The 15,970-nt window shown below is 35.2% G+C and overlaps 1 protein-coding gene across 1 annotated transcript in view; it reads left to right on the top strand.

Annotated features, from left to right (window-relative positions):
* The window catches only part of LOC121656538 (semaphorin-6D-like), a 184,457-nt gene that overhangs the window by 25,776 nt on the left and 142,711 nt on the right, over window positions 1–15,970 (top strand). The window contains exon 2 of the mRNA XM_042011580.1: window positions 5,711–5,857. The gene's annotated coding sequence lies outside the window, so the exon portion shown is untranslated. The remainder of the gene's footprint in view (window positions 1–5,710; window positions 5,858–15,970) is intronic.

Genomic DNA, 15,970 nt, shown 5'->3' on the forward strand with positions numbered 1-15,970 from the left:
GTTCTTTCATCATTCCCGTATCTGTACTTTTGCCCATGAATATGATCATTAAATACTCATAATAATCATGCCATCACTATATATGGGATCTTCTGCTTCCTCTGGACCATACTTATATTTAGATGGACAGCTTAATTTTGTTTTGGTAGATTGATTTGTAGCCAGTAGGGCATTTCTCTGTATAGCAGACAAATTTTTTTCTTTTCTTTTTCTTTTTCTTCAATGTGTCATCCAGAACAAACAGTGGTTGGAGAGAATTCAGCTCTTGATGCTCTTTGGAAGGCGGTGACTTTTCCTGCGGCACGCTGGCAATCAAATCACAATCAAATCTGATTCACCCACAGCATTTGCATGAAGCAGAAATTTGACTCACCGCTCCCTAAATGAGCATCACTACACACACACACATTTTCCTGTGTTGTTCCCTTCTGTCTTAGCTTTACATAAAGTACATTATCTTTTTTTGCTTTTCTTTGGCTATTGTCAAGCAAAATCTAACTATCCACCTTGTCTGTCCAGAGTGTGTAACATCCGAATAACCCGATGTCATTCAGGCCTTGCTAACAATTCAACAGACATAAATGTGAGGAACAGAGACTAGTTGCTTATCTGGACTGCACTCAGATGATGTTGTCACTTCATTTGCAAATATAATCACAGATGCTCTTTAGTCGGTGTTCTGCTCTGATGAATGGTTGTTTATTGCTTCATCAAGCTGCTCGCTGCCAGTGTTTTAGATGATTATTTCAACTACAGACTCATCTGTTTTCAGTTCTCTTTCTCTCTCTTTGTTTTTTTTTCCAACAGTAAAGCAAAGTAAACACTTTAGCTTTAGTTGTAGTTCTTATTGTCATTGGTAAATGATGATGGTTTATTTGTTTGGCGTCTCATTTGCAAGACCATATTCAGTTCTTAATTTAAGTGGTCAAATTGAAACCCATTTCCATCCAAAATGATTACACCAAGATCATCACTTAGGTTGTAAAGATTTTCTTTCACTTGCAAAGAAGACACACAAAGAGAACATTTAATGGGCTTCAGCTTAAACAATGAAAAAGGAAGTAGGAGGCATGATGGAAACATGACCTTTCTGTTACTCTAAAGTTATAATGACATTATTGGGCCTAATTCATTGGCAGCCAATAGATCATTGGAGTGCTTTTCCAATTGCAGCTGGCTCTGAACACATAAGTGCCAGAAGAAATAATAGACTCATGCATCACTTCAAGATTTTTAAATTTTTATTAGACTTAAATGTTATAATAGACTTATTGTAAATTGTGGTGTCAGAGTAAGACAGCACCAAATTAATTTTTTATGGATTATTGACAGATTATTCATTGAAATGGAAAATTTGACAGCATTCTATTTGAATTTAAGGTGGCATCACAAAATGTTTTGTTACAACTGAAGTTTAAGACCTAAAGAGATTCAGTTTAGTGGAATATAAAACTGGAGGGACTTGCAGCTATGAATACTCTTTGACCAACTGTTAAATGACAATCTGGAACTGAACGAAGAATAATGCTTGATAGTTGCAACTCTTATCCTGCATTTCTTGCACACCCTGCAATTAAGAGCTTTAGTTTCACATTACAAGAAGCAGAGTCTTTGAAAAGCACAGTGTGAGATATAAAGTCTGCAGACAGAAATCACACAAAACCTGAAACGCAGAGTCAAGTTTTAATCATTACTTCTTAAGCAAGTATAATGTATGGAATCAAGAGTTGTGACAATAATTTACAAGCAGAATAAAGTAAAACTTTGATTTGCTAACAAATCATTAGTGTAATTTCTTAAAAGTATTGGTCTTGCATTTGACTATCCATCATTTTATCAGTTCTCTTTGCATTGTTCTACTTTGATGCATCGATTCAGAGACCAACAAGCCAGTAGCATAGATCCAAATCGAAAACATCAGACATAAAACAGTAGTCATTTCTAAAATGTGCTTGAGTTTGCTTTGCTCTAACAACCAAAAAGGCTTCAATTGATTTGATGAAGAAAATGTCTGTAGCTATGCAAAGAAGCAATTGTTCTGCTTGTGATATTGATAGCTAGCTAGTTAGCTAGCTAGTTAGCTAGCTCATGAACTTAGTCAGATTGAAATTGTACATGCACTTCTGATACAGTATTTGAAAGCTCGCTGTCTACATTTACCAGTCCATTATCAGATTTATATTTGAGTAAGTATGTGTGTGTGGTGGATCCAGCAGTCAGTTTTCCGGAGGCAACGTCCATGGTTTGCTCCATTAATGTGTTTATTCTTAAATCCATCCATAGAGCCAGCCGGTTCGTCTTTTCCATCTTGCCACCATACAGAGAAATGATGAATGTATGGGGCTTGTCATGTTGTGCATGCGTTAAAAATATTAACACAATTAATTACATAAATTAGTTACCGCAGTTAAATGTGTTATTTTTGACAGCCCTAACATACAATCAGATCCAGAATTTCAACATGATCTGGATCAAACAATTTTTTTTGGCCAATGATTCTGGGCATTATCTGTTGAGTTAAAAGCTGTAATGGCAAAATTATTCCTATCTCCCCAATAATTCGGAATTCCTGGATCCAGACATTGATCCGGATCACATCCAAATGTAATCACTTGTTTCTTATTCCTATATTGCTGAAAATTTGATCAAAACCTGTTCATAGTTATGAGTTATGTTGCAAACAGACAGACAGACAAATGTACGCTGCTGAAAACATAACCTCCGCTTTGGTAATCACATTACAATAATCTCTATGCTCAGTGAATATTTTTTTCATTTAGTTCCAGCTGCAGTTCTTTGTGTTTCACTTTCTGCAGCAGATAATCTCTGACTTCAACACACACACACACACACAAATTTGTGTGTATATATATATATATAGTGATTGTAAGGTTTCTGACTCATGTTTGCTTAAAGCTCAGGCAGCTCTGAAAGTCAGCAGGAAGCTCAATATACTTGTGGGTGGGTAGGTGTGTGCATGCATGTGTAGTGTGTGTACAAGATTTTAATGGAGACAAATTGATTTGGTATCAACCTGGCTGTTGTGTGAATTTCAGCATGCAAACGGGAAGAATGTTGAGCCTGTGGCCCATTAACGAAGAGATCCCATTCTTGATGTGAGAGGAGTCAAAACTGCACAGCAGGCGCTGCTGGGAAATGGGTGTGTAGAGGCTCTGCGTGTTGTCAGCTGTGATTTGAATAAGAAGTCTAGAATGAATGTAGAGTAATAGAGCTGTTGAATGGAAAAAGGTAACAGACAAACGACAATAAACAGAAGTCAGAAATAAGTTTGGAGTATAAATGAAGGGAATCAAGTGTCCGATAATATAAAATCCCACCAAGAGTCATGAGTGTAGAAGCTACTAAATGACTTTTTGTTTCTACCAATAGCTGTTTGAAGCTTAAAAAGAAGAAAAAATGATCTTTTAAACACAACCTGCTTGCTAGTCCACAGCAGACAAACTTGTTGACTTTTCCAACTCTTCTCCATGTTCTAGACTTGAAAGTGCGTCATGCATGTGAAGGGTGCAATAGGAGTACACAAAGATCTAAAACACTGTAGTCAGTCCATTTTACATCGACTGTGCTGAGGCAAAGTGATTTCTGCCTGACAGTCAGCGAGGGGATGCTTCTACTGTCAGAATATATCTGAAGTCAGTTTTGATTCTGAATGTCTTGAATGTCTCAAATGTCAGTTTTTTTTTGCTACCAAGTGGATTCAGAAAAATTTTTTTTTTTTTTTTTCTTAATCCATATAGGTCTCCACACCAGAATCAGAAACTTTTATTGTAGTTTCATAATTAAACACAATGAAATTTGAGATGCTTCTAAAAAAACATTAAAAACACTCAACAAAGACGTCACTGAAGTAACAATTATTAAAGTGCATTGAGTGAATTATGGCCTGACCAATATGGCTAAAGTACAAACAGTAAAACACATCTATTTGAGTCCAAGTGCAAATATGCATAAAGTGTTTATTGACTGTTTACTGCAGTGATGGCCTGGGTAATAAATTATTTCTGTATCTGGTTGTGTGTGTTTGGGTAGACCGGTAGTGTCTTCCTGAAGGCAGCAGCTGAAACCGGTTATGACTGGGGTGTGTGGAGCCTCTTGCAATGCTGGTGGCTCTTCTGAGGTAGCAAGAGCATGTCACTAAGCGAGGGCAGTGAACAACTATGGTTATCTTAGCAGGTATAAGGTGTACAATTCAAAACTTCCTCTTGAGACTTGAGAAAGTGTTATGCTCTTTTCTTTTTTCTATTACTCAACCTGAACAAAAAAAGAACAAATATAGTAAAATGCAAGAGGAGCAGGAACGTAGGAAGTAGAAAAATCAAGTGTTAGCACTACTACACACTGGAAATCTTCATTTTTAAGCCTGGGCTGGATTGCTGCCATTGCAGGTTGTCGAGATTATAGCTCCTATTAATAAAATAACTGAAGCGAATATTGACCTAACTTCAGAGTCTGTAGTTGTATAGCTACAAGATAAAGCTGTATATAAAATCACAGAGCTTTGCAAAACTTTGCAGCTGTGCTAGCATAAAATGCTATGCAAACAAAATAACTTGCCATACAAGGTGGGCGTTTGCCGTGTGGTGACCTTTAACTGTCACTATAAGCTAAAAGGTTTAAAGGACAATACAATTTTAACTAATCTAATGATGTTAATAACTTAGCATGTGCATGCTAAGTTTTCCGTTTATGCTAACTTGCATACACATGCTAATAACTTCTAAGAATATACTATATCTTGTCTGTATATGTTAATAACTTGTGAATTGTGAAAATGCAATTAACTTGTGTGAAGATCCTATACCATATCAGATGCTGGTAACGTTTTAAATCTTGCTAGTAACTTGCTTACATGCTAATATTTTGTATGTACATGCTTATAACGTGCTAATGTATGTGGGTAGTTTATGGTTTGTGCAAAAAAGCTTATAATCTGTTAAAAATGCCAGTTGACAAGGGATGTCCGCAGGATAATTAAACATTTCCAGTCACTGCTTTCCTGTACAAATGATGTCAGGAGGACACTAGCAGGACTTATTGGATTCCTTACCATGTTCTTGTTAAGTGTTTGACAGTGATGCAGGAGAATGAATTCAATCCTTAGTTGTGCACATACTGAGAATTGCTTTAAAACTCTGCTTTATAATCTCAAATTTTGTAGTTCATGTATGTAAACTTGTTAGCAAATTGTAGATGGCCGCAAAAGCCAGATTACATAACTAATAATAAAAGATAAAAAAAACTGTGTGAGAAAAATGCTGACATGTCCAAACAAGATGTAATGGGTAGAACATCCTAGAAAACATTTCTTTGAGTAACTTTGACAGATCAAATGTTAAAAATTTCTTGAATAGTAGGAAACAGATAGCATTTAAAATGAGCATAAATAAGATGCAGCTAGTTTTAAACTTTACAGCTATGGATACTATGCCCTGTACGTATTTCAGTGAGTATTAAAGAAGTATGTTATATTTGGTCTAATGTTGAGTATGGATCATCCTCCCCCCCTGTCTTTTGTGCGAGTTCAGAGTACTTTATCAACTTGATCTTCCGCTGAGCTGTATCCTGATCTCTGGCTGTCCCAGTTCTCAGGAAAACCTGCACCCATTTCACAATGCATCTGGATAAAGATAAAAGCACAGATTTTCAGTCCTGACTCTATCCCTTCTTGTCCTCCTCTTTCTCTCAGCAGATTCATGAATGCATAATATAATCAGGATTGAAGCTACCTTTGGAGTCTGGACTACATCGCCTGCTTCTCTACCTGGATTTGGACTTGGATTTCTTACTCACTGACTTGCTGTGAAGCTGCTTGTGTTTGGACAGTCCTGAATTTAAGGTAAAGAGTCATTTTCTTGCTTTTCTCAACCTCTCATTTTGCTGTAAAGATGAAACTGAACTTTACTATTATGATTGCTCTGAACAGGGAAAGTAACTATTGTAAACTCTGAAATGATTTCTTTATTTAATCGACTTTTATAATATCCAACTGCACACTTGGATTGAACCCAAATCTTAAAGTGAACATATATATCAGTACTTCTGCAGTGCTGCATAGTGATGGTGCCGTATATATTTTTCTGATAGTTAATTTGGCCAGTTGTTTTGTTTGACTTGAAGATTCTCTCAGTACATCCAATTTGTAGCATTATTGAGACTGCAAGACCAAAGAAATATGTAATAGTCAGAACAAACTGGCACACACAAATTCAACAAATTAACCAATGTGACGGAGGGGGAAAATGCCACGGTTTAATTAAAAGGGTGACCAACACACACAAAACAAAATAAGACATTTTTTCCTGTTAGTCTGACCAACGTAATCCACTGACTTGAGTTGGGGTTTTAATTAGTTTAATTGTAAGAACTGAATGCACAGAATATTTAATAATTATCAGGTTAAAGAGCTTTCATACAAGAACATCACTTTGCAGGATAAGGTTGAATATAATACATGTATATACATGTATATGTATTTTTCCTTGGAGGTAGAGCTGTTGATCTGTGAATCTATAAAAATAAGGCATCAAATTCTTTAAGATTCAACTTACTGAATTCAGTCAAATAAATACTTTTTTTTAAAAAAGAGAGACACATGTTGCAGTTCTGAGAAATGTCAAAACATTAATTGTTGATAAATCTCGCTTTGTGTGTGTATATAAATATGCCATGACAATCTGCACTGAAATTAATGAGTAAACAGTGGAGGATGTGTACAGAATGCATGCCTCAGGAACTGTGTGTGTACTTGTATAGTTGGGAGTCTTCCCAGTTTGCCTCAAGGCATTGCAGCAATCCCACGGGAAAAGTGAAGGTTAAAGACCTGCTTGAACTTGAAAACACACACATTCACATAGATCTGATAATATTCTGGATAATAGATAAGAGCTTATACAGGCCAAAAATAGCAGGCTCAAATACAGACTGGAGTTATTTTGTGTGCAGTAGATGTAAGAGCGGAAAACGGTGCCTTTCAGGGGATTTAGATCATTAATTAACACCAAGGGCAATTGAAGGAGACAGATTAAAACATTTTTGGAGGTTAAAAAAAGAGGTTGAAGCACAGACTTATGTAAAATGGTAAGCACATTTGTGCAAATGAGGTTGTTTTGGGGACATGGAAACCTTTTTTTTTTTCTTAAAAGTGCCACATTTGGTTAGAAGAATCTGTCCTCACTGTTCAAGTGTGTGTTACTGCATAGCTTCAGAGCTTAATGAATGAAGTTTTCAAATCTGTTTAGATGTTCAGTTTCCATTATGAACATTGATGGGTGGGGACACTTCTGTTGATGTGGGGAAACAACTAATCACTGCAGTAATTTGTCTTGATCTACAGGTTCTGAATCATGTGGTTCCCTCTGAACAGATAATATTTGATATAAACACATTATATTACAGCTTGTGTCATTATGTTTTAGAGAGTTTAGGGTGGGAATTAGTGGTATTTAAAAGAAAATGTGAAGAAAATACAGTGTTTGAGTGCAAACATTACTTTTAAATTGGTACATTTTAAAGTATAAAAATTAAAATATATATTTTTTTCAGTTTTCATTTATATTAAAATGTTCAAGTTTAATGTGCAGAATGTGGCATAGTCATTTTTTGCTAAATTAGCAGGCGTTATTGAGTCATATTAATTGCTTGTATCATTGATTGCTTGATTTTGAACCGTTAGGGGTATTGAGCATATCTTTTGGAAGGTAAAAGCCTAAAGGTACTTAACAGAGGAGGTGACTTTGCAAAGTAAAGTGGTTTGCTTGACTGCAACTCCTTCGTTCATCAGAAATAAATATGAGGGCAAATTTGACAAAACTTTAGAATGAATGCATATTTGAATTAATTTTTCAAGGTCAAATGAACATTGTTCTTAGTCTGCTCTCCCTTTTAGACCTCCTTCAATTTATTGTTTGTTGCTGCCTTTTCTGCCACTGCACAGTGCAGGAATATGACACAAACCTTCAAATATGGAGTTTTTAAGGTTTAGAGAACACTAACAATAAAAGCACATATTATAGATTACTATGCAAATACACAGTCAATCGGTTTATCCTTTCAAATTCCTAAATTTTTCTACAATAGAATTTGAGAATCAAGAGTATGTTGTGTAATATGTTTGCTTTCTCATTAGTTTATTTGATAATAGATCCATCTAAGGTTTTTATAATTTCTTGCTTTTAAGCATTTTGATGGAAACGTGTCTCAGAATTTCATTTCCTTTTTTTTTTTTTGGTTTTTTAATTTAATTTCTGAATCCAGCAGCATTTAACTTTTAGCATTGGGATGATCATAGTTATTTCTGTTTCTCAACCTCTCATGAAAAGAAAAAATCCTAAAATTAAATTGAAAGCGTTGTACAAGTTGATCTTTCTATTTTAAGTATTTCCTAAACTTTGCTTTTGAGGATGCGGTGGCTAATTTGTGTGTGTGTTAACTGAGACAGAAATAAAACTTTGCGTGCTTTCCCAAACTGAACAGTGATTATGACAGGAGTCATAACAGCGACCTGCCTTCCATTTTTACTTCAGTTTGTCAGACTCCCACTGAGAGCAGCTTTAATATCTGCTTCCAGCTCAGGATCTGTCTGCTTCACCTGTTTGTTGTTTCAGTTTATTCTTCTTATTGGAGTGACAGCAGAAAAGCTGAAGTTAAAAACAAAATGATGCCAGACATTGTAATTACTTTCATTGTCAGATATCAAGAGCATGTTCTCTCTTTTTTTTTTAAATTTGAGGTAAAAACAATACTGGAGTTTAAATTTTGACTATAATTTTTTTTTCAGTCTCTCTGCCGTAATCTTCGAATGATTCTATGCATGTTGGTGTAGTAATCCCTTCATAATGAATTAATAAAACGCTTTAAAAATTACCATGTAAAACCTTATTCTGAGCAGCTGCTGCAAAACTATAATTAAAATCAAAGCAAAAATGGTTCTTATTGTGTGGAACTGGAGTTTGTTTACTTGTTTATGTTACTTCCAGTAGACGTCACGTCGGCCCCCTGTCCAATCAGAACCCTTCCCAACCCTCAGTTTTAAAGTGGAATCAAAATAAAGGCAGTTAAACCAGTTTTCCACGTAAACCTCAATTCGGAATCACTATTTCCATGTAAATGTAAGGAGAATACTTTTATTCCAAATTATTTAATTTTGAATAGTTAATTCCAAATTCAAAACATCATGCAACCGTAGCGTTTGTCATATTTAGCATTCATTAAGTTGCCAGACTTTCCTTAAGAAATTAACCTTTAAACTGGCCATCTCTTTCAAGGTTTTTCTTATGAAGTTGGAAAATGTGTCGTAAAACAAAAGTCCATGTAATCAGTAATGGACATCTTGTGTCTCTGTCACACGATTTATGACTCTCCTTCCAGTGATTTGCTCAGTTAGTTTTCAGTCATCTCTGAAGGTAGCCAGCAAAATATTACACTGAAAAAAACAAGTTGTAAAATATACTCACACACAGATTGAACGCAGTGTGAGATTCCTGTGTCACCAATGTGATGTCAGATTTTAGTTCGCTTCAATCCAGTTTATTTTGTTTAGAAATGATTTATTAAAATGTATCCTTCATGGGGAGGATACAACTTTTTTTTTTTTTTCGTACTGGGATCTGAAGCAGCTTCTGGATACAGTGGAACTTAAACTTAAAAGGTTAAAACTGGGGGGATAAAACTAAAACAAATTTAATCTTTTTATTACAAAATAAAGTCATTAGAATATTAACTAATAAACCTTTTCTTTACACAACAAATCCGTTATTCATTTAATTAAGCATACTCAAATTTAGTAATTATGAATTAATCCACATGATGTACAAAGCTAAGAACAAACAATTACCCCCCAATTTCCAGTAGCTGTTAAGAACGAGAGAAAATAAGTACGATCTGAGAGCTCGTTTAATTTTTGAAAAACCCAAGGTAAGAACCAAAGTTAAATGTCACTGTTTCTCTTATGGGTGTAAAACCTCTTAATTATTTGTCTTGAAAACATTAAAATTTGTTATTCTTTGACAGTGTTTAAAAATGTATAGTGATTATTTGTTTTTACACTGATGCATAAGAAACCTCAAGATTTTAAATAACTGACTTAATTTCCTTAAAAAATATCCAATTTAAATTTTCTTTGTGTTTTATTCTGTTGTTAAAAGGTGTTATATAAGCTTCCACTTCAGCCTACACCCCTTTTGGTTCATTTAGTTAAGCTTGTTTATTATTATAGTCTGTTGTTTTGTACTTTGCCTCCATTGGAGGAACAAGCTAACAAATAAAATAAACTTTAAATTTAAAACGTTCATGCTCATACAAGAGTTGCATATACAATGCATCATTTGATGAGAAAACTCAAATATTTTAAAACATTTTTTGTTACATCTTTGCTGCAAATCAATATTAAAATACATGTGTCCACATACGGGGACGTCATTATTTTCTGGAAAAAAATAAATAAAAAATTGACCATTTCTTTTAGTTTACAGACTGTCTATCTCACTTGAGAACTGTATTGGGATGGGAAGTGATGCTTATCAGTTTTTATGGCTGACCCTCCTTGCTGAAACACTAATGGATAAATATACTTCTTGACAAAATCTGGTTTAAATAACAGCTTCAGATCTCACGTCCTGTACTGCCAAATAAAAACACTGAGTTGCAACCAAAACACCAAATGCTGCCTCAGTTTCTTCCTCCTCCTTCTCCACTTGTCCAGCTTTGGTAATGATGGAGAACTGGACGCCAAACAGCACCTTCCTTTAAAAAAGGCCAAAAATTAGCAACACCCCCCAAAATTACTAATTAAATCAGTTTCACACCAACTCCTACGAATCTATTCGAAACACTGTTTGAGCTTGACAGAAATTAACATTAATGTTTCATATCCAGGATGCTCTTGGAAATTAAGGTAATTAAAAACAACCACAGATACAAATACTTTTATTCATGTATTTTAGTTATTTTGTTTTCAACTTGTAAAAAATCTATTTTAAAGTAGTTGGAGTAGAAATATGGGTGGCAAGCCTTCTTTATTTGAAGATGAGATGGATAATGGCTGGACATAACCACCCAGAAACTAATCCTTCTTTGCTCGCTAACAGTTGTATTAAATACATTCAACTTTAGCCTCAATCAGAGCTTCTGACTCCTCCTGAAAAGAGGCCATGACACGAGGCAGAATTACCCAACCAACCAATCCTAAACAACACACTTCTGTTTGTTTTTGTACCACAATATCCAGCAGAACTTTCCCTGCTGATTTCTGAGTCCTTATTGACTAAATCTATAAATTAAGGTATATACCTCATTTAAGACATTTACCATGTATTTATTTGCATTTTTAAGGGCAGTGTGTTTGATTTGGAGACTCTGGTAAATTTAGAGAATGCAGCCATTTGAGGCCATCCCTACCAACTATGATCATTGCTTAAAAATATGACAAAATACACAAGGTTTCCTAAGCTTAAGCAAAAGTTTGTTACAATGTGGTGTTTACATGGAACCAAGGCTCCTAGCAAAATGTTGTCCACAAGGGTGATGGTTGCAAAATAAAACTGTATTTTAGTAATAACAATGACTGTTTTCTAACTCAAAGCAAGTATTTTTGAGTTCCAACTCTCATCAAGTGAACTCACTGGGATAGCCCTACCTGGAAATGAGAAAGTTCTACTGTAAGACGTGTTTACTAGGGTAACCACCAAAATGGTGCCCATGAGACGGATTGCTGTGCTGTAAAAGGAATGTATTTTATCCCCGACTGTGATAATTTTCTAACCTGACCAGTTAATGCTATCACCAAAACCCAACCAGGAAGTTACAAAAGTGTTTAAATAAGAAGAGTTATTAAGTAACTGTACCTTTGAAGTCACTGTAATATATTAGTATTGTGTCTTAACTGCATTAATTGTGGAGCATTACATCTCCATCCAGCCCCATTTTACCTTCTTATGAGTGGACTTTGATGGGTAAACTCCAATGAGTTAATTCTCTGCTGTTGCTTTTTAGGGACATTTTTTAGAGGATGCCAGTATGGCATATTTAAACTTATGAGCAGTATCGTAGTTTCTGATGGGGATCCTGTTACAGTGGCAAACTCGTCTTTAAGCTCCGTCTGACCTAAAACTGCCCCAACAGCTTTTTGTTTATAAATGTTGTTGTTTAGACGTAGTGACAAATAATTTATAAATACAATATAAAACATAACCATTTTCCATATTCTGTGCAGTGTCTTTGTCTGCATTTTGAAGAAGGAGAAAATGTACCTGTTATGTTATCTTAGCGTCCACTCTGCTGTTTTGTTCCCCAAATTCAATCAAAAAGTTCCCTTCTGTTTGAAATTATTTGACGTGCTGGAATGCAGCAAGTTTGTAACTGTTATTACTTCACTTTTCACCCTTTTTGTGTCAAAAATTAAAGAAGAAATCAAAATGCTCAGCATCTTAGAGAGCATGGTGTGTGTTCCTGTATCAGTAACTAACTGTCATTTCAAACCCTCTGAGAAGGTTTTTTTTCCACCCCAAACGTTTGACAGATAGGAGGGTCCTCTCTGTCATCTCCCTTCTGCTCTTCTCTTTGGCCGTGGATTAAGGCCAGAAGGGATTATCTGATCTCTGTCCTGTTAAAAGTCTGAGATGCCCAACTTTATAGTAAATCCCCCCACATACACAACAAAAGGTTTGTCACCATAGTGGTCAAATGCAACAGCAAGGAAGCAGGATCTCTAGGATATTTGAATCTGAACAATTGAGCTCTTCACGTTATTGCTCACACTTAGGTGTACAAACCACAGGGTCGGCTCGAGAGCGCAGCGTTTTGGAAATGACCCCTTTAATCATAAATGTTGTCACAGTAGAACATTTCTTCTCATCCCAAAGTTAAGAGGCGATTCAGATGACCAGGATCAATGTTCCCCTGCTCATTGTGTTACTCAGCAGTCAAGCAATGGGGGCAGTAAAACCTGTTATTCTTATTCTTACTATATATAAATAATATTCAGCATTTCAAGCTTCATATGTCATAAGAAAATAAACATAAATAACAAAATTTGATTTCTTAAAGTTTGAGTTTAAACCTTCCACTCGACAATTTTAATGCTCAGATTTTTAATTGGAAATGTCATTACAGTAATTGTTTATGAAAATAATAATTTGAGTTTTAAATTTAATCTTCATTTCCCTCCAGTTTGGTTTAATGGTTATTTCTTATGTATTCAGACCAAAAACCCACCTCATGGAAATAACAGAAAATTGCTCTGGTTTTGTCAATGAAAACAATCTTTGGAGTTGATTCACTAATAAAACACTGACTAAACATTTGCTTTTAGCACAACCGTTTAATGAACTCTCCTGTTTTTATATGCATAATAATTTTTGTACCTAATGGAAAGCTTTAAACATTTTAACTTTCCATTTATGTTTATATTTTTTTATCACTGTGCTCTTAATGAACCTTTTTTTTTGTCTTTTTGCAAGTAAGTAGTGTTCAGATTTTCCAACATGGTATTATCATAATTAATTACAAGATCTTACATTTTTTGTCCACTGTCAAAGTTGCACCATTGATTTAATTCAAATTCTATTAAGCTTGTTTGATCAGGTGTGTGATCACATAGCAGATGTAGGAAAAAATGCAAACTCTCATGTCAGCTCTCACAACCATAAAAACAAATACTCACAGCGGACGTGGCCTCTTTTCTGAGACTTTAAATGGCTGAAAGGGTTAATCCCCCTGTGTGTGTGTGTATGTTGGTGTGTGTTTGTGTGTGTCCTTGAGCAGTTGGCGAGTTAAGGGTGGGGCTACATGTCTGTCTTTGGATTAAATACGATAAGATTCAACCTCCTCCTCCCTGTTTCCCTCCTGTCTTTATCCTCTCTCCTTGAAAATGCTCTAATACCTCCTGAACCCTCCCCACACTTCTGATATATGACTCTGTGTGTGTGTGTGCGCTTGTGCACATGCATGAGTGATAAAATGCTTCCCCTCTGCAAATACACACCAGTAAAGGATGTCTGCTTTGCATGTAAAGGTATTTTGCTGTAGCCTTCACGGAGCCTTTGCTATTCTATGAGCATGCTTTCAAAGCCAGACAGTGGGCTGTAGTTTTCTGGTAGGCCATGCAGAAAATACAGTAAAGTTACTGTAAAATAAATAAATAAATAGAATGCTGCATGAGTTAAAACTGGTTTCATGAACTTCATGACTCCAGGGACTCTGGGGATACAGCTCAATATGAGCTCAGAGCCCTTTCTGTTAAACTGACAGCAGTGTAAAATGTTGACCTGGAGTCCGAATAAACACCCAGCTCACAGGTCAGACCTTCATTTTATTGGAGTATTTTAATCCTCAGAGTAAATGCTCAGCAGCAAGCCAGATAATTTTTTGTTGAAGAAAAGACTAAAAAAATTGTCTAGGACACGAAATAAAAGGCATAAATCAAAAGGAAATTTTAAACATAGCTTTTTAGTGAGTAATAAGTTTTTACGTGCAGAGTTCCATCATCTGCAATACCTGGCAAGCACAAAAATAAAACTTTATGTTCAAAACACAGAGCTTTATCTCAGACATAATGCAGCAATAGGCATGAGTGCATGGAGGAATAGGTTGGGATGTTTTGGTAAAAGTATAACTGAAGATCTTCAGTGGAGATGTTTGAGACTTTCTCGGATTTCATACTTAACATGTTTAGTTTCCCAGTAGCCAAACTTACATGTCTGCAACTGAAAATAAGTGCAGGTTTTATTTGGAGAGAAAAAAAAGTATTTTGCCATTTATTATTTAAATAATTTTGTAGACTGCCCATTATTTAGGGAAAACAAACCCAAAACAAACCCAAAAATAAACATAACAAGGCTTTGACAGTTCCTAGAAATTATTTGCACAAGATTATTAACATGCATATTTGGGCATTTATAAATTTTTAATATGAAATTATACTAAAAAAATTACTTTCTTTTTAACATTTTATTTCCAGATTATCAATATGTAATGACTGGCATCAACTTGTAAAGTTGCCATAAAAGCTGACATGACCACTTAAACTTCAAGTTTCTATCAGAATTGTTTTATATAAAACCATTCCAGGAGAAGTTAAAGTGTCTCCTCTCAGCACTTTGCACTGTTTTTGTATGAGAAGTGCTTTATAAATAAAGTTAGATTTGATTTAATAATAGTTGTAGACCCCAGAACTAAAACTGGGTAATGAGAGGATATATTTAATAACCTTCACCGGACACATTTGTTCAGTGTTAAACTTGTCTTGGTCAAGAGTGTAGACAATAACACACCCAGGGAAACTTTTCCAGACTTCTCTGGTGTTATTTCAGCGTGTTGTAATGTTTTGTTTCTGTTCAGTATTCTTGGCTTTTTCTCTCCCTCACAAATGTGTTTAAACTTGTGTGGTTGAACGAACAATTTGAATAAAATTCAGCTGGTAGCTGGTTTCCTGTTTGCTGTTCTCATGCCGTGAAATGCACAATTTTCAGAGTCTGATTGGTCCGCAAGTCATTTACAGTCTGTGATTGGAAGACAGATTCAGCACAAAGGATTATTGATAGCTGGCATATGGCAAACCACAATAACAAAGTTTTCAATACAAAATGATTAAACAATGCATGTCACCCGTTTCCACTCGCCTGATTGGAGAATTGTGTGAGACTTTGAATTTGCTGAAAGCTATAGTTTATCTACCCCTGGCAGGTGAGCAGCCATTAAATCAAACCCTATTGAGGCTGAAATAACCAGAAAGTTGAACTCAACTGTCTGGATAATACAATATCAGCAGTTGAATAGTCTGTTCTACTATTGTTGGTATCATACTTTGTAATCGTACCAATTCAGTTGGAGAAAGAAACTCGGTGTATAAATCAGAAAAAACTGTGTATAAATGTGGTTTCTCTGATTTGGTCATTCATATGATTTCCTATCTTTTTTATACAGATAATAAGCAATAAAATATTGATAATGGTGA

The sequence above is a fragment of the Melanotaenia boesemani genome, chromosome 17 (genome assembly GCF_017639745.1).
Source record: "Melanotaenia boesemani isolate fMelBoe1 chromosome 17, fMelBoe1.pri, whole genome shotgun sequence".
In the NCBI taxonomy this organism is placed as follows: domain Eukaryota; kingdom Metazoa; phylum Chordata; class Actinopteri; order Atheriniformes; family Melanotaeniidae; genus Melanotaenia; species Melanotaenia boesemani.